This window comes from Notamacropus eugenii, chromosome 2 (assembly GCF_028372415.1).
Source record: "Notamacropus eugenii isolate mMacEug1 chromosome 2, mMacEug1.pri_v2, whole genome shotgun sequence".
Taxonomy (NCBI): domain Eukaryota; kingdom Metazoa; phylum Chordata; class Mammalia; order Diprotodontia; family Macropodidae; genus Notamacropus; species Notamacropus eugenii.
The window spans coordinates 440,905,329-440,925,836 of NC_092873.1; the positions used below are offsets into that span (position 1 = coordinate 440,905,329).

The 20,508-nt window shown below is 37.4% G+C and overlaps 1 pseudogene; it reads right to left on the reverse strand.

Moving 5' to 3' along the window:
* The window catches only part of LOC140523153 (protein transport protein Sec61 subunit alpha-like), a 52,548-nt pseudogene extending 36,385 nt beyond the window's left edge, over window positions 1-16,163 (reverse strand).
* Between the last annotated feature and the right edge of the window lie 4,345 nt (window positions 16,164-20,508).

Below are 20,508 nucleotides of genomic sequence, written 5' to 3' on the forward strand. Positions count from 1 at the left end.
TAAACATTGGAGTGCACAGAGGCTAAGGACTGCTGGTTCTACTTCTGAAAGGGGAGAGTAAGAAGAAATGGACTTAACCTCTGGCAGGAGGAAGTTAGCTTCATTATGGAAGAAACTGCTATTAGTGAAAGTTGCTAACCACTGGCAATCCAGTGGCCTTTTCTGCATCCTCAACTTTCTTGACCTCTCTGAACCATTTAATGCTGCTGACTAACCTTTTTCCTGGAAACTCTTTCCTTTTTGGGTTTGTGTGATACTACTCTTGATTAGTTATTTTCTTTTCTATTTGCCCTTTCCCTCTAAGTCTTCTTTGCTGGATCATAACCTACATTAGACTCTCTTACTGCGGTTGTCCCCCAAGGCTATGTCTTGTATCCTCTTCTTTTGTATTTCATTTTTTACATCATCACTTGACAATCTCATCAGTTTCCATGAGTTTAATTATTGTCTCTCTGTGTAGGACTCCCAGATCAATCAACATATCTCTATTAATTACCTACTCTATGTTAGGCACTATGCTAGGCACTGGGAATATAACGACAATGAGGAAGACAATCTCTCTTCTCAAAGATCTTATATTTTAATGGAGAAAAACTAGTACATATAAAAATACATATAGCATTAATATAAAGTATATGCACAAATACCCATAGAGTAATCAAATACAAGGTTTGGGAGATTCAGGAAAAGACTATACCTCATATGAATATTAAGCCCATAGGCAGGCTTTCTGTGAGGTGGAGGTAAAGAGGGAGTACATTTGAGGCTTTCTACTGAATTATATTTAGTCAAATGAAGTCAGGTCAACAAACATTTATTTGCTAAGCACTTATGATGTGCCAGATACTATGCTAAGTGATGGGAATAGAAATTCACTTAGAAAGACAGTCCCTCCATTTTCTTAACACATGTTTTAATGGGGAAAGACAAGACACAGAAGGATGTTGAAAAACTCTTGGAGGTACCATATGTGTATGTATGGAAAAGTGGAAGATGCCTGGCCCTGGGACATGCTACTGAAAGTCCAGAGAGTGAGAAAAGCAGCTGGAAGAGGAAGGACAACATGGCTGGCCTCAAGTCCTCCTTAAAGTAGGAAGATGAAGCCAATGATATGGAGAGGCCACAGGGTAGGAAAGTGAGGTACTTCCAATGTGAGAAGTCCAGGGGTAGAGTGACCTTCCAGGGTAAAGTGGTTTCTGTGGCATGGAATAGAAAGTACAGAGAGTCAGGAGTAGGGCAATGGAGTTTTACATCACTAACAGTCTATCGGAGGTTTTGAACTACCAGATATTTCAAATAAGCTCAACACATCCCCAACAGAACAGATTATTTTTCCCTACTTCCTTACTTTTCTTCATAACTAATCCTTCTTCCTAACTTCCTAATTTCTGTCTAGGCTCTAGAGCAATACCATTTTCCCAGTCTTCCAGGTTGGCAACCTTGTAGTCATTCTTGACTCTTAACTCTCCTACACTCACCTCTATCTCACCATTTTTCAAATCTTTCTTATTATACCTCCCCAACATTGTTCACATCCAACCTCTTCTCTCTTTTCACAGAGCTACACCCTACTTCAAGTCCTCACTCATCTCCTATCTGGGCCATTGGAGTACCCTCCTTGGTAGTTTACCTGCCTCCATTTTCTCCCCCACTTCACTCAAACCTCCACATAGTAGCCAAAGTGATATTTGCAAAACATAAGACTGACTGTGTGACTCCCCTCCTCTAAATGCTTCAGAGGCTTCCTATTGCCTCTAAGATCAAATACAAAAACCCATGTTGTTCATTTAAGATCCTTCATAGTCTTGCAGCAGACTAATTTTCAAAGCTGATTACACATTTCCAGGTTATTTAATATATTATTCCCTTTCATGAATTCCATCTTCCAGTCAAACTAACCTAGTAGAAGTTATTCATACATGACCATTTCTTCTCCCATCTTTGTGGCTTTGTACAGACTGTCCCCCATGCTTGGAATGGCCTCTTTCATCATTGTTTCTCTTTAGTATTCTCAGTTTCCATCAATGCTCAGCTCCAGTATTACCTCCCACAGTCTTTTACTGGTTTCCTCAGTTGCTAGTGCCCACAAATGAATTTGTATTTATTAATATATGTACATACTGCTTGGCTCCAGTTGAATGTAAACCCCTGTTGGCAGATATACCTGGAGTTTTTTAACTCCATGAACCATGGATTGGAACACAAGACTAAACAGGCATATTTTCTGAACCCTGAAATAAATTTGATTTCTTTTTTAATAGATTCACAAATCAAAGCGAAGGGTTTTTTAAACCTACTTTTGAAATTCAAATTCTATCAAAGCTTCCATATATTTTCTAGTCCTATTGCATCAGAATCTCAACATATTTTCCAACCTGAACCTAAACTTGATTGAAATTTAATTCATTTTGTGTCCCTTTTATCTATACTTGGATCTGAAATGCCTTAAAACTATCTATTGCTTAGAATTGAACATAGTTTTTAAACCTATCCATGCATGCACATGTGAGGATGTTTGGCATAAAGGAAAGAAGACTGAGATCAAAGGACCTCAGTTCCAGGCATTGTCAGTCACTAGTTAGCAACCTTTGGTTTCACACAATCTTTTTCTTTTCATTAACCTCATTTATAGAATATGAGGCCTTTATAAAGTGATTTTGGAAGTGTCTTTCAGCTCTAAAAGTCTATGTATGGTTCTAAATTCACACAACAGCAAGCATTTATTAAATACTTACTGATTGCAAAGCTCAGTGTATGGCACTGAAAAATGATAAAGAGACAAAACCCCCCAAAACTATCTCTGCCCTCAAGGATTTTACCTTCATTCTATTGGGAGCTTACATTCTGTTTACATATACTCACAGACTTATATATGTATATTCAAGCATATACATATACATACACACACACATGTTGTTTGTCCTTCATTTTTGAAGAAGACCAATGATACCAAGGGTGATGTCTTGACTTGTGCATGAATTGGATTTAAATGAAGCAGAGTTGCACAAGGTTCTCAGTCTTACTCTCTCTTCCAGAGTCATTGAAGTCTAGTGGCAGAACAAAAGTCAAACCAGCTAGCTGGCAATGGCCTGGGATGCAGTGATTGACCTTGACATCTTTGATGTCTGACCAAGCTCTATGTGCTCCACAGTGCCTGCTTCAGCTGCCTTCATGACCCTTGGGACAAATTCTTCTCATCTGTCCATTCTGCCATGGGAAATCTTCACATGCTTGGGGTGAACATCCCCCTAACTCACCAATGGGTCTGAGGCCTGTCAATTATCTTCAACCTGGTTTAGCCATCTGCCATGGCAGTTTTACAGGGGTGTGGTCACTGTGCATGCTACAGCTTGTATTTGAGAATCTCAGAAAATTTGCTAATATTTTCCAATTTACCTGTAAATATTAGAGAGAAAACTTTATAAATAATATGTCTTGGTCATGGAGGAGATATATAACTTAATGAAAGTGACAATGATATGATCACAGAGACAGTTTGAACAAAAGTTAAAAAAAAAAAAACCCAACCAGCCCTTTCAGTATCTGGTGCTTTCTTCCCTAGACCATGCTGCCAAAGCTTTACGTAAACTTTTTTTTAGTATCTGTAAGGAAGGAAACAATAGATCAGACCTCTTGCTTATATATCATCTGCCATCTAGAGTACTGTTGAGTAAGAGCTAAGATGATTTAAACATATTGATGGATGTAGTAGCTCTTTGGATCTTAACAGAGAAAATTGCTTCAATTACATAAATAAACTCATGGACTCTCTTCTCTTACCATCCTCAAGGGCTAGAGCACATAAGGATTCGTCTTAGTTTGGTCCATCTGAAGTCAGGAGATATAGTGGCACTGGCCTGTCCTTCCTTAGTATGCTCTTGGTGAGGTTCATTAGCTCTTTGAGGCTGTCAGGGTGCTAGTTAGTACATTATAGCTTCTATGGCCTGAAAGGGTTTTAATGTGCCTCTTAAAGTGACAGGCTTACTTGTCATCCTAGAAAGCAATGTTTTCTTTGGCAGAGCAAGGTTCATTAAGTAATTAATTGCAATTAGATGACTGGTATTACATAGGAAAGCATTTGGATTCCAATCTGGGAACTGAATACTGAATTCTTGAAAATATCATCTGTAAAGGAATAGGAGGAAATACCTCCAGAGGGCCAGGCAGGGAAAAGATACTCTTCTGAGGAACAATAAAGAGTGTGTCTGCATACTCACTTCTGTTGACAAGTTTAGCTGAAATGCCATGTGTTTAGTCAGACTGTCATCATTATCATCATCATTTACGTCTTTATTGTACAGCTATTATACACAAGAGAAACAGGTATAAAAAATCACCCCTGCCTTCAAAGAACTTATAATTTAATGGGAAGAAGATGGAATGATTACTGGTGCTTATATGCTGCTTCCAAGTTTGTAAAGAGCTTTTGTACGTGTGCATAAATTTCCTTGATAAAACAACTCTATTATTTCATTTTCTAGAAGAAGAATCTGGAACCCGGAGACATCAAGAGAACTGTCATTGGTGACACTTCTATGGGAGCACTTATCAGGGGCATGACTCAAACCTGGGCTTCCCTTGACTCCACATTTAGCAGTTTTTCCTTTGTAATAGTTTTTCAAATAACAACCAAAAATACACTTGGTAAGGTGAATAACATGTTTGTTTCATTTAAAACTATGAGACAGGTAGTAGAGGGATCATTATCTCCATTTTGCATATGAGAAAGTTGAGACAGAGGGAGATTAAATGATTTGTCTAGGGTAATATAGTTAGTAAGTAATTTGCATTCCAGTGCTCCACCAATTATGTTCCAGACTCTGTACATATAAGGGCAAATGACAGCAGTGAATGATAGAAATCAGAAGTTCTAATTTGGAAAATGCCTTTTCTTTTCTAAGGAATTCCATTTTTTGTGTTTTCACATCAGTGGGAGTTCTGAGCACAGGGTGATCAATGAGGGCTAGAAAGCTCTGAAGAAGAGATGAGACCATAGCAGGGCCTTAAAAGTCTGGTAGGAACCAGATCAACAGAGTGGAAGAAGCAGCACATTCCAGATAGGGAGAATATATATTGAATTAAGACACAGGGACAGGAATGTACATGTTCAAGGGATGATGAGATAAGTTTGGCTGGAGTTGCCTTTGTGTAGGGTAGTAGTACACCAGATTGTGGAAGACACTGAAGGCTAGGCTAAGGAGTTTAGACTTTATTCTCTAGGCATCAGGGAGTGATTTAAGATCTTTGAGTAGAAAATGACCTGAACAAAGTGATAATTTCAGAAGATTCATTTAGGAAGATTAATGTAACAACTTTTCCTCCTCTCAGAGGTAGGATTCAACCTTAGGCAAGTCATACGACCTGCCTCAGGCAGTCTCTTGAAGATAATAAATTGCACAGCAGTTACCCACCTGCAATGGAAGAGGAAGTTTCCTTACTGGTAGTTTCCTATATCAAGGATATCAGGGGTCCAAATCAAACCAAATAAACAAAAAGTCCACTCCAGATTAAAATTCAACAACATTCATTTCAACAATTCAACATTTATTAAGCTCTTTAATATGATCAACTACTTAATTAATCAGCTACTGAATTTATTTTTTAAAAAATGGCAAAATGTTGATAGTCTTAACTATTTCTTAGTAAATCTGTGACAGTGGCTGGAGGTTTAACTAGCATTTCCACCAGCTGAAACAATTTCAGTTGTTCAGGGAAGAACCTTGGAGAGAGACTGAAGATCTCCTAACACAAGCACCCATGATGGAAGAGACCCTGGAACATGAAAGTAGAGAGAAAACTTAATATGGCTCCCACAGGCAGAGATCTTGTGACACTGTTGAAGTCATCATGGAACTGGGGGAGAAGGAACACCATTAATCTGGCCTAGAAGTAGGTTACTTGTGCTATGGGAAGAAACTTGGGATCCCACCTCCACCAATATGCAAGGTTAACTTCTATAATAGTCTTTGACTCAGATTGCATTTCAAAATGTGTAAGGTGGGGGTACTTGACAGTACACCTTGGTTGAGTGCAGTTGTATTGGCCTCAGTCTGATCTATCCTTCCCAGAATATGTTCTGCCCCAAGAATGAAAGAGTATTAGACTAGGAGAGGAGTATTGTGATAATGAGGGCATAGATAGAGTTTGTGGAAGATACAAGGTTTAAAGTCATTGCCACACACTCATACCTTGAGGTAAGACTCTAGTCTCTATACCCTAGTTAGAACTTGGAAAATGGAGTATGCATAGTAATTAAAAGCTGTCTGTTTCTGAGGTGTCTACAAGCCACATTAGAGATAACCTGAAAGGAAGAGATAAGAAGTGGCATTGAAAGTTACTGATTAACTGAACGGAAATGTTATAGCTTGAAGAATGTCATGTTTTACTTACTAATTGTTATTTATCATTGCTTAGATGGATTTGTGATCTCTTTGGATATTCCCATAAATGGTAAAAATCGCAACTTCTTTACATTTGTGCAATTTTCTATATTTTCCCCATAAATCCTTCTAACAAGATACAGTTCTCTGGAAGCTTTTTTTATAGCCTGGTCCCTTCCTGTTTTTCCTGTCTTGTGTTTGCTTTCCACCATGCATAATGTAATTCATTCACACTGGTCTACTTGTGAATACTCAGTCTTCCATCTTGGTGATTTTGCATTGTCTGTTTCCCATCCTTGGAATATTCTTTCCCTTCACCATTGCCTCTCAGAATTCTTGACTTCTTTCAAGATAGCCCCAATGCCACCTTCCTCAGGAGGCCCTTCCTAGACTCCCTTGCTACTAAAACTTCCCTGCTAAGTGAGGTGACTTTCCACCTATTCTGTATGTACGTTTTTACCCACATGTTTTCTTTCCCAATACAACGCAGAGTTCTTGAAGGTAGGGACTAATTCATTTTTCCCTTTGAATCTCCAGAACGTAGTACAATTACTAAAACATAGTAGGTGTTTAATAATTAATTGCTCATTGATTGACAAAAGGTGGTCCACAGAAATAAGACGAAATCCCCAAAGTTCCATGGCTAGAAAATGGTGGAAGAAGAACTTTTGATGCTCAGTCTCAGGCTTTATTTGCTGAACTCTGCTAGGAATTTACTAAGATAATTAATTGGACTTGAAAGGATATTTTTCTTTATTTCTCTTCATTCTGCACTGGTTTCCCTTAACAAAAAGATTTGAAAAACAAAGGCAAAAAGACTCTTATATAACCAAACAGGTTTTTTGCTCCATCTTGATTCTGTTGTCAGCTCTTCAATGAATATTTGCCATTCACACATATTTTTTTCTGTCTTTCCTCTTTTTTTAAATATCCTTGATGATGATTAGCTAAAGACATAAGCGAAATCCTTCCTTAACTTGTTGTTAGATGCTAGGATTCATGTGTATTTCCTTCTCTTTTCTTGTAAGCAAGCAAGAACCTATCGCTAAGTAGCCAGGCCACGAGGAGCCTCAAGAAATAGCTCTGGCCTTCTCCTGCCTCTGTATCAGATTGGTATTAATGTGGGGAACCCCAGGTATAAATAAATAAAATTATTTGGCTCCAGGTATTGTCTCAGGCCATTAGTTTCTTTCCCACACTGAGCTGGGAATTGATGGTATCTTGGAACATAAAGAAAAAGGCATAAAGATCAGCGTCTTTCAATGGTGTGCTGAGATGACCCTCTTCTTACCTCCCATATCTTGGAAATCATTGTTTGTCAAGTTTACTCCCAAGCAACTGAGTCCATTTCTTTCTTAATCTCTCCCATTTACCTGACCCTTGTTGTGTCTTAACACCACTCTGAAAACCCTCCCAAGCCTGTCTGTGGTGAATCCAGGCAGAGAACATTAGCAGACATCACCTGCCACAGTTAAGTGATCGAGTGCACACATTCTCCTTGTGTCGGGCAGGCTTTTGAGGACCATTTTAGTTACTGCTGTAATTAGTTCTGATTCAAGTATTTCCTAGAGAATGAAACTTCTGGATTAAAAGCAGTCACATGTAGGATGGGCAGAAGTAGTGGGGGAAGGAGACTGCAGGTGGTAGGCAGAGCTAGAAGGAGAGATGTTTCTCCATATCTTGGTTTGGGGGCTGTTCTGATTTTTATCTAGGTATTACATTTGTTAAAGCCAAAGATTCTTTGGCTCAAATGCAGGATAACAGGGAGCTCCCTACTTCACTCTTAATTAAGTGCCCTAGCTGGAAGTGTTAAATACATAAAACATAGGAATTATGAGGGGAGAGAATATGCATGTTTTGGATACATGTTCCTAGACAATTTTTTTTGTCCCTTTCCTGATCAAATCCCAATATATTAACATAAGGAAAGAGAAGTACAATGAAAAGAAACTCAAGATTTTGACTCTTCTACTTCCTAGCTGGATGACCTTGAGCAGGTGATTAGATTTCTCTGAATTTCAGTTTCCCCATCCATAAAATGGGAGTCATAATATATTCCCTATTTAACCCAGAAGGTTATTGTGAGGAGCCAGTGCAATTCTGTGTATAAGGTGCTTTGTAGCCATAAAGGGTTCCCTGAATGTTCAAGATTCATGTTATTTTTACAGATGGAGAAAAAGAGATACATAGAGATTAGATGAACATTGTCAAGGAATACACATAGCATCAGGCACCCAATAAAGCACTCAGTACATACATTGATTGAAATATAATAGCAAAAAATGGTAATTTGCGGGAAAATAAGAAGACAGTGAGACACCAATATTAGTAAGATTTAAAAAAAGAGCTATTGTACAAGTTATAACCCTTCATGATTTTGGGAAAGTCATGATCTCCCTGGAACACAGTTTCTTCATTTCTAATACAAGGGGTTTAGATTACATGAATATTTTCTAAGGTCTCTTGTGGGTCAAAATCTTATGAACTCTTGATAGATTCCTCAGAAGCATAGAAAATTAAGGCTGGAAGATCCCTCAGTGATAATCTGTTCCATGACTCTCTTTTCATAGGTGACAAAATTGAGTCCTAGAGAAAGGAAGAGACTTCCAGATCATGCAAAAAGTTAAGTGGCAAGCCTGGTATTAGAATTTGAGTCTTTTAAGTCCAGTTTCCCTTTTACTTATGCTATAATAGGCTTAATTGGGGCTTACGAAACTCTTGGTTCAATGTTACTTTTAAAAGTTTACTTGGAGCCTCTCAAGTCCAAATAGCATCCATGTGTATTGCCCATTTCTGTATTATTTTGGTTGTGTTCTATTTGCTACTTACTAAGTATTTGTATCCCTGATCCAGAACATGTTTACAGGAGAGTAATTAAAATTTTGAGTCCATGGCTGTGTAAAGTTGCTTTCTTGCTATTTTTAGAAGTAGATGTGCTCTCTGGGTCCACTGTAGATTGGCACTTAAATGAGTTTAGGATAAGCAGATAATCAATCATGGCCAGATAATAGACATCAGTGATATTGCTTTGCAAGGTATACACTCTTTGATTTATGCCAGGGGAATGTTCTTTATGATACCTCAAGAAATATTTGTGACTGAATAATGCTTTTATGAGCAAGCTCCAAAGACAAAGCCATTATTAAAAATAAATAAATAAATAAACAGCCCATTTATCCCCAGATTGATTAAATTGGAATGTTTTGGAGGGTTGCCAACAAGTTAAGTTTGTATAGTTTATAAAAAATGAGACTCTGTAAGTTAGGGGAAGAGTAACTCATTGGCAATGCAGGATTTGGCTTTGCTGTCACAGCTCATTTTGAGTTTTATAGTTCTCTGAACTGATTTTTACACACCATCTGAAATCTGGCCAAATGTTGGCATGCTCTGGATGGCTTAGGGTACATTTTTACTTGGCATTTATTTAACTTAATTTACAAGGCAGGGGAATGCCTTTTTCAATATAGCAGGATCAGTGGTTCTCTCTAACTACTTTGGGTGAGGGTTAAGCTGGTTTCCAACTAAATATACTTTTTTTAAACTAGCCCATGAAAAGTTTATAGCAATAGGTCAGACTCTTTCTGTTCCCCTTTTTACTTTCTTACATTGGCTTCAATGCCATACTGAAAAATCTAAGCATAGTGAAATTGATTGAAACATCCTTCTTTACTTGTGGTATGTGTTGCCTTGCAAAGGTGGGAACAATAATGTTGCTCCAGGTAGGATACTATATGGTATAAACTCAGCATCCATTGGTTGAATGAATGCATGGACAAATATGCAAGTGAAAATATATACTTGTGTTTGTGTGCACACAGTGTTGAGTGTGGATCAAGAAACCAGATAAATGAACCTTAAGTAGGTAGACACAAAACACCTGCCCAATGTGATGCAAAAATATTTGCCTATTTTTTATTGTGTCAACAGAAAGTGAATACAAGAGACCACAAACTAAAATGGGAAAAAATTTTTTTGAGTACTTACAACATACATAGAACTGAGCTAGGGACTGTGATGGATATTATGATGAGCAAGACATGGCCCCAGGAGCTTATAATTGAGTAGGGGAGACTGACTAGTTTGAATGTTCATAAGAGAAGTACAAAGAGCCAGAAGAATACCAAAGAGGGAGAAGTCACCTCACACTGGGGGAATGGGGATAAGCCTGAATGGGATAGGTGTGGCTTGACTAGAGTTTTGTGAAAGCCTAGTTCCATGTTTCTTGGGTAAATTAACTTCTAACAGACATCCTAGGGAAGAGAGAACATCCAGGAGTGAGTAGGCAACAGTGTCAAATGCTACAGAAAGATCCAGAATGATAAGGATGAAGATAATATAATACCATTAAATTTGGGAATTTGAAGATCATTGTTGACCTTGGAAAGACCAGTTTGGGTCCAGTAATGGTGGACAGAAGACCAATTGCAGAGGGTTGAAGACTGAGTAAGTGTTGAGGAAGTCACCAATTATTAGTCTCCTAGCCTTAGTTAATGAGTTTCCTATCTTTTATTTTCTTTGTGCTATATTTATTTGTGTACATGTTGTATTGCAATAGTGGACTATAAGTTTATTGAAGGCAAACACAGTTTGGAATTGTTGATCTTGTACCCCTAGTGATCAGGCAGCTAGATGGCTCAATGAATAGAGGGCGGGGCCTGAAGTCAGGAAGGCCTGAGTTCAAATCCAACCTCAGGCTCTTATTATTTTTGACCATGGGCAAGTCATTTAACCTCTGTTTGCCTTAATCCTATGGAGGAGAAGAAAAAAGGAAGGAAGGAGGGAAGGAAGGAAGGAAGGAAGGAAGGAAGGAAGCAAACCAGTTCAGCATTTTTGTCAAGGAAACCCTATAGACAACCTTGGTATGCTATGGTCTATGGGGTCACAAAGAGTTGGACATGACTGAGTCACAAACAACAAGGGGGCAGTCAAGATAACTGACGTTACAGGTAGAGCTTAGGGTTTTTGGGCAGTGAGGTGATGCAGTGGATAGAATGGAGTTAAATAGAATCATTTTCCTGAGTTCAAATCTGACCTCAGACACTTACTAGCAGTGTGACCCTAAGTAAGTCACTTAACCCTGATTACTTCAGTTTCCTCATCTGTTAAATGAACTGGAGAGGGAAATGACAGACCACTCCCATATCTTTGCAAAGAAAACCCCAAATGAGGTCATAAAGAATTGGATGGGACTGCAATGACTGAAAAAAACCCCAAAAGTGACTAGCATGGTGCCATGTATATACTAGGCACTTAAATTACTCACTAAATTGACTTGATTTGAGTAGACACAAGAATTTGAATATTGTATTTGTGCCAGTGAATATAAGAAGTTTTGATGACCATCACTTACCAAAGATTTTTGTTTTTCCTGACGGGTAATTTTTATTCAACATTACATTGACAATCAGCCTTTATTTGATTGTAATTCATAATCTAGGCTTGCCTTACCCAGAGTCATTGCTATGGAAACTTATTGAATTACTATTTTTCTACAAATCAAGGAAACTGTCCAGAGTTCCCCAGATTCTAGGGTAATTACACTGTAGGCAGGACAATCTGAGGTTGCATACATTTGTTTTACATACAAAATATGTACCTATACTTATGCCTGTTTGGGGGGTGGAATAAGAGGGAAAACAATCTTACCTAAATGGTGGGATTTATGAGTTAATATTCTTATGACATGGAAGAAGAGAAATGAAAAAATAATCCTTACAGAATTTACAGAGTAATGGTTACACAATTCTAGTCATCCTAGGTTTAGATTACTGTTTGTTCTCACTTTCTGAAAAAGGAAATTCTTTCCTCCCTTCTTTCCTTCCTTCCTCCCTCCCTTCCTTCCCTTTTCCTTCCTTCCCTTTTCCCTCTTTCTTTCTTTCTTTCCTTCCTTCCTTCCTCCTTCCCTCCCTCCTTCCTTCCTTTTTTTCCTTCTTTCTCTCTCCTCACAAGAAGTTGCTGTATGCATACTTGGGTTTGATGGGGCTATGATTCATATAGAATTAGATGTTGGATTGTTTATTGGTAATTTGCACTGAAGTAGAAATTAATATATTGGAACTTCAAAGTGTGCAAAAAGAAACGAAACATTTTTTAAAGGTAGAAGATGAATCTTTTTTCAGTTTTAATGTAATGAAAGCAGAAAAGACTTCTTTGCTGTAAGAATATTTTCTATTCCTTGTTGTTATATGGAAAAGACATCTTAATCCCAAATATTGTAATCTTCCTCCTGCCCCGACTCTTCTAATCTTAAATAAATGACCTGGCCTTCAGTTGTTTGCATTGGTCATTCTTGATCATCATCTGTCGTAAATAGAAGCAAATGATTATGTAGTAACCTCTTTAAACAAGGAAGTTTTGGGAGAGAAAAAAGACACACCATTGAGATAATTTGTTAAGAATTACTGATGACCTTCAACTGCAAAGGAATACAATTTCTACATCCTGCCATGTATTATTTATTAAAGCAATCATTCTCTAAGTCACATGGGCAAGGGAATGGTCAGTGTTTGCACATTACAGACCATGGCATTTTCCCAGTGATGGGGTTGGAGAACAGTATTACATATAGCGTTTTCAAAACATTTTGGAAAACATTTGGATGATGTCCTTAAGCCAAAGTTCTACTTGTGGGATCCTATAAATTACACTGTAGGTCAGGCCCTTTTCTTACTCTAATGATATGACTATGGCAGATGGGGATTTGTTGTTTTACTTTAGGATCACTCATTATACAAAAAACAATTTTCTTGGGAACAGTCAGGGGAAGGAACTGATAGAAAGTTGTGTAACAACATGTGCTGGATGCCCCTGACTACTTTTTGTGGTAGCAGACCCTAGAAAACAATGTGTGCCTGTTGATTTGAGGATGGCCTCAAAAACTGTGGGATATAAATATAATAGAATGTTATTGTACTATAAGAAATGAGGAACAGAAGGAATTTAGAAAAAAGTCAGAAGACATATGAATGGATGCAAGGCAAAGGAAGCAGAACTGTGAAAACAGCACACACAAAGAGTAAAATAATATAAATGAAAACATTGCTAAAAGGTAGCTAAACACATGTAAAGGACAATAATGACTATTGGCTCTGGAGGACAGAAGACAAAGCACTTATCCCTCTTCTCAGTAGAAATGGAGAAGATGTGATATAAGATCAGTGTTCAATAAAGTCCATTTGTGGGTCCATTTTGACTGTTATCATGAAAGATCCATGTATTTGTGTGTATGTATGTATGTATATATGTGTGTGTGTGTGATCTATTGGGAAATGTCTATGGCATAAAAAGCAAATAGCATTTATAAAAATTTAAAAATAAAATAAAGCAAAATAACCTTTTCAGCTATTCCCAATTTTGAATATTTTGAGCTCCATACTTATTCTTGCATTTTCCTTGTTAAAATCTTGCTACTTTAGCTTGAAAAGATCAAGGATCCCCACTGTATCCTTTGCCATCTCCAGTTGTCCTGATCTATATCTGGCCACTGGACCCAGATGGCTTCCAAGGTGAAAGTGAGGCTGGTAACTTTGCACAACCCTCTCTCACTTAAATCCAGTTCATTTGCATGTGATGGAATCACCTTCCTGATGTCATGGTCCTCTTCAAGAATGCAGGACAAACAGCATCGTCATCATCATTGTCACCATCATCGTCATCATCATCATCATCATCGCCATCATCGTCATCATCATCATCATCATCATCATCATCAGTAGCAGTAGCAGCAGCAGTCATTCAGTATTATAATTCCTTGGCCTTTAAGCACCCGTAACCTTTACTTCACATAAATATTGCACTGTTTACTAATAACAATGTAAGAACTTAACACATTTTTTTTAAAAAGGTGAGGCCCCACAGTTTGTAACTGTGTCACTCAGATTTTCTTGCTTGTTGGTTTAATTAAAACTGATGTTTTAGGGAACATAATTTTTCTTTCCTGGTTTCTTGTTAGTGTGTATCTTTGTGAAAATTGGAATCTATCATTTTCTTTTGTTTTTTCCATATGTATTAGGAATAGTGCAACCCTTTGTTTGAAACGGATCCCCAAAAGATGCTGAATTATTTTCTTCTTTTTGCACTATACTTGCATGCTCCTTATATATGATCCTTATCTATGGCCCTTATAGGGTCATAGACTTCATCTAATCTAACCTTTTTATTTTCCAGAAGCTCAGAGAGGTGAAATAACTTGTTTAAAGTCACACAGATAGTACATGAAGAGGTGAGATTCAAATTCAGATATGACTTTAAACCTAAATCTGCTGCATTAAGTTTGCTTCTACTGGTGGTTAACTCCTTGAGCTTTATCCCTTAACAATGACACTCGTGGGGATGTTTTCAGTTGTAGTTCCCATGGTTACCTCTAGGAGGGATCAGGCTTCATTTCTTTTGCTGCTCTCTGCTGCCCCTAGTTGTTATGTCCTTGGCATGGCTTTGTGATAACAGCATTGAAAAGCTAAGATTGTGCTAATGAGCGGTCTCTACCGCCAAAGCAAAGGACAAAACAAAAACCTTAAGAATTCTTTCTTTGTCAGGAACTGTTTTCTCTATGGTTCTTCATAGCTCTAGAGATGTAGTGCCAACAAAGCTCTCCAGACTGAAGCTGACTGCTCTAATTTAGAGAGTTCCTGTCAGAAATTGGTTGATTGGTTGGTTGTTGTCCTTCATTCTCAAAGACGACCAAAATGACATCACCATGATAAAGGGAAGTTTCAGTGTGTTTGACTGTGGCTGATCAGACCAATGTGAGCTTTGAATGCTCTACCACAGGTTGGGCACAGATAGTCCATGTGAATATTTGGGGTGGATACTCCAAATTTGTGCATCCTGAATTTCCTTTATGCTGTCTTAATTTCGTTTTGCTCATAGAGCACAGCACCTTTTCTGATGTGGGCACACCATGATGAGTGGTCCTGTGCCAGTGTCTCCCATGTTGCATAGTCAAATCCAAAGTTCTTGAGAGAGACCTTGAGAGTGTCCTTGGATCTCTTCTTCTGACTTCCATGTGATCGCCTGCCCCATGTGAGTTCTCCATAAAATAGTCTTTTTGGCAGGTGTACATTTTGCATTTGAACAACGTGGTCAGCGCATTGGCGTTGCACTCTCTGAAGCATAGTTTGAATGCTTGGCATTTCAGCTTGAGCAACGACTTCAGTGTCTGGTACCTTATCCTGCCAGGTGATCCTCAGAATCTTCTTAAGACAGTTCAAATGGAAGCAATTCAGTTTCCTGGCATGGCACTGGTAGACTGTCCATGTTTCACAAACATATAACAATGAGGTCAGCACAACGGCTCTGTAGACCTTCAATTTGGTAGTCAGTCTAATACCTCTTCTCTCCCAAACTTTTCCTTGGAGCCTCCCAAAAACTGTGCTAGCTCTGACAATGCATGCATCAATCTGATTGTCAATGTATACATCCCTGGAAAATATACTACTAAAGTAAGTGAACTTATCTATAGCATTCAAAACTTCTCCACTGCTGTAGCTGATGGTTCCACATATAGTGTGGTGGTAGCTGATGGAGCACCTGTGTTTTTTTGGTGTTAATTATTAGGCCAAAATTAGCACAGGAAGCAGAGAATTGATCCATACTTAGTTGCATCTCAGTTCCAGAGGTTGCATTGATTACACAATCATCTGCAAACAGAAAATCATGTACCAACACTCCCTCCACTTTGGTTTTGGCTTGTAGCCTTTTCAAATTGAAGAACTTACCATTAGTATGGTAACTGACCTTGTGTTTATCCTCATTGAAAGCATTTGACAACCTGTCTGAAGACATCGTGCTAAAAAGCATGGGATCAAATACACAGCTCTGTTTCACTCCATTGGTGACTGGGAAAGCACGAGAGTATAGTCCACTATCCAGAACTCAGGCAAACATGCCGTCATGAAATTGACGTACAATACTGATGAACTTCTCTGGGCAACCAAATTTTGACATAATTTTCCATAGGCCCTCACAACTAACAGTGTCAAAGGACTTGGTGAGATCTATAAACTTTGTGTACAGATCTCTGTTCTGCTTCTGAAATTTCTCCTGGAGTTGTTGAGCAGCAAACACCATATCGATTGTTCCTTGCTTCTTTCTGAAATCACACTGGCTCTTAGGTATATGACCTTCTTCCAGGTGAAGGATCAGCCAAAGGACTCTAACAAGAATTTTGCCAGCAATTACTAAGAGAGAGACTTCCTTCCCTCTGTGATTGTCGCAGGACAATCTATTCCCTTTACCTTTATAGAGATGGACAATGGAGGCATCCTTGAACTCCTAGGGGATAACCTCCTCTTGCCATATAACCTGGAAAATTTTAGTCAACTTTTGTATGAGCAATAGTCCCCCTAGCTTGTAAATCTCATCTGGAATAGAATCAGCATCAAGTGCTTTGCCACATGAAAGGAGCCTAATGGCCTTCAAGACCTCTTCTTCAGTTGGAAGTTCAGTTAAGGAGGGATTGACTTGAACTTGAGGTAAACGGTCAGTGGTCTCAGCATTGATTGGTGATGATCTGTTGAGAACACTGTGGAAGTGTTCAGCCCATCTCTCTAGGATCATGTCCTTATCACTAATCAATGTGGCTCCATTGTGTCAGAAATTATAGGGTTAGTCAAGATAACAAAACCTAAAATCACTCGTCCTTGCTTCCATGTGTCATGTCCCCTCCACCTCAGGGGATACTCTCCACTCAAAACACATCAATTAATTCCCTGTTCCCTCTTCTTCAGCACTAGGGTATGACTATCCAAATTATTCAAGGCTTATATTTCATAGAAAATGGGAATGTTAGACATAGGGCACTGATTAACTCTTTCCTTTTATAGATGAAGAAACTGAGATCCATGAGCCTGACTTTCTCAGGGTGTTTGACAAAAATTTCACCCATATTATGTATTCCTAATATGCATTCCTAAATATACCTGTCTATCTATACATGTGCTTTAATTCTCTTAAATCAGTATGAAGGGAAAAGGAGAAGAGGAGGGGAAGATTCCAGTACTCATTACATTTATGAAGATGTGGATTTTTTTCATTTTGAAAATAAACAAATTTTTATTGAGATCTTGTTGTTTTAACATTGCTATAATTTCCTTCCTCCCAAAGTCATCTCATATATTAGGTGGTTTTTCTTAAAGACAAAAAAAAAGAAAAGGGAAAAAATCAGCATAATTGATCAATATATTGAAAAACTCTGAAAATGTGTGCAATATACAATGTATACCTCTCAACTCCCTTTACAAAGGGAATAGAATGTCTTCTCCTATCTCTTCTTTCAAGGCATATTTGTCCTTTTTAATTTTTAAACATTAACTTTTGATTTTTCATGGTTCTTTTCATTTACAACGTTGTAGTTATTGTGTATATTATTTTCTTGGCTCAACTTTCTTCATTCTACATCAGTTCATAGAGATATTGTAATGTTTCTCTACATTTATTACATTCATCATTCTAACAGAACAGTAATTTTTTGAGTATATTAGTTTTTTACAATTTGGTTAGCCATTCCCCAATCAGCAAGCATCAACTTTGTTTCTAATTCTTTGCAATCACAAAAAAGTACTGATATTGATATTTTAATGTATATAAATACTTTCTTCTTATCAATGTCCTCTTTGGGATATATGTTTAGCAGTAAAATCTTTGAATTAAAGGTCATGGACATTAACTTTATTTCCATAATTACAAATTGCTTTTGAAAATGGTCATATTTATTCACAGGTTCACCAGTAATATACTAATGTACTTATCTTCACATAACTCCTCTACTATTGACTGTCCTTATCTTTTGTCATCTTTACCAATTTGCAGTGTAGATGGTGAAACCTAAGGATTTACATTTCTTTTATTAGTGATTTAGAACATTCTTTCACATAGTTGTTAATAATTTTCAACTTTTTTTAGAATTATTTGATCTTTTCCTTTGACTTCGTATCAGGGAATGACTTTTGGTTTCATATTATGTGTATGTATGTGTATATATATGTATGTATTTATGTACACACATACACACATATATGTATATGTGCTCACACAAATATGTCAGACTCCAAGCTCTTATTAGATAAATTTGATACAAAGATCCCCCCCATATTTGGTCTTTCCCCCTTTTTTTTACCTTGGGTGCATTAAATGTGTTTGTACAAAAGTTTTTCAGTTTCTTGCAATCACAATCATCTTTTTGTTTTTTTTTTTAACTGCCACTACACCTTGTTTGGGTAAAAATATATCTCCTACCCATAGCTGTGAAAGGTATATGATCCATTTGTCTTCTAATATTTTAAAAGTATTATTTTTAGCATGTTGCATATCCTTCTAGAACATAGAATGAACTATGATGTAAGATGCTGGTCTAAGCCCAATTTCTGCCAGGCTGCTTTCCAGTTTTTCCAGATGATTTCACCAAATGGGAAGCTCTTTTCCTAAGTAATATATGTTCTCTGGTCTTTTAAAAACTGAGCCATTGGATTCCATTGTTTTGAATTCTTCTTTGTCTAGTTTGAGATATCTCTCTATTTTTAAATCAATACTAGGTAGTTTGATGACTCGCTGTAGTTTGAGGTCTGGAATTGTTATTTTCCTTTCATTCCTTCCTTTTTTCATCATTTTCCTTGATAGTTTTATTTTTCCAAATGAATTTTGTATTATTTTATCAAGTTCTGTAAAGTATACCTTTGATAATTTCACTGGTATATCATTAAAAGTGCAAATTAACTTTGGTAGTGTTGTCATTTTTATTATATTGGGATGGTCCAGCCTTAAGCATGAAGTATTCCTGTAGCTATTTAAGCTACTCTTTGTTTCTTTAAGGAGCATTTTCAAATTGAATCTAGATATGTATTTTGCGTGTGTGTGTGTGTGTGTATGTGTGTGTGTGTGTGTGTGTTTATGTGCTTTGGTAGTTGGATCTCCAGATATTTTATGCACTTTGTAACTACAGATTATTTTTTGCTTCTTTGTTTTTGGTCTATACCTGTGGTTTCATTGCTCTAGGAAACTTGCAATGAGGAAATTCCCTCCACCAATACTGATTGAAAACTGTGCTGTCAATCAAAATAAAAGGGAATTGCCTGGTGTACTGAGAAGGTAAGTAATTTACTCAGAGTTACAGACGGTATATGTGAGAGGTAGGGCTCATATCTAGATTTTCCTGACCATAAGACTGTCCCTCTATGAATTATTCTGCAGCTTTGAGAAATACAAATTTGTTTCCTTATATGGTCTTACTTTTATACTTTCTTGTGGCATAGAGGTAGCCTGCTTTCTTGAAGGCTATGCCAATAAAGCACAAACTCTGAAAGTTTTTTTAAAAAAGTTGGAGAAGCTTTTAGTATGCACCTGGAAATCGACTTCAAGTCCTTTTTTGTTACAGGTCAGTCTCATTAATTATGAAAAAGACTTGTTACCAGAAGGATGGTCAACTGGAGACAAACATCTTGGCTTTGCTAACTCATGAAATAGATAAGAACACAAAATAATTGTCAAATTTCATTTGGCCCTTTTTAATCTCTAATAGTGACAGTGGCAGGGAAAGGATAGGCATAGGGTGCTAAGAATCCTATAGTCCTTGGATTATATATGCAAGTAACACCCCTTTGAGTCACTCTCCAACTCACACTCATTGGTTGAATCTCTCAGAGAGATTCAACCCCGCAGTGAGTCTTTATGCCTGAAACTTATGAGTTTTATGAGTCCCCACAAATATAATTATGATCGATTATAACAATATTAGCTAGCATTTATATAGTGACTACTATCTACCAAGCATTGTTTTTGTGCTTTACAAATATTATCTTATTTGATTCTCACAATTTTGTGAGGTAGATGCTATATCAACTCTGTTTCACAGTTGAGAAATCTGAGGCAAACAGAGATTGTGACTTGCCCAAGATCAAATAGATATATGTGTCTGAGACCAGATTTAAACTCAGATATTCTTAACTCTAGACTTGGTGTTGCATAGGCTTTCATTAGTCATTAGTCATTAGTCACCCCCCCCATGTATATATAATATATATAAACATATATATTTATCTCAAAACAAAGGTATTTAAGTAAGATACTATAGGCAGTATACCTCAGCCCCCCCACCTTTAAACTTCGATCATATACTCTGGCAAACTTACAGAAT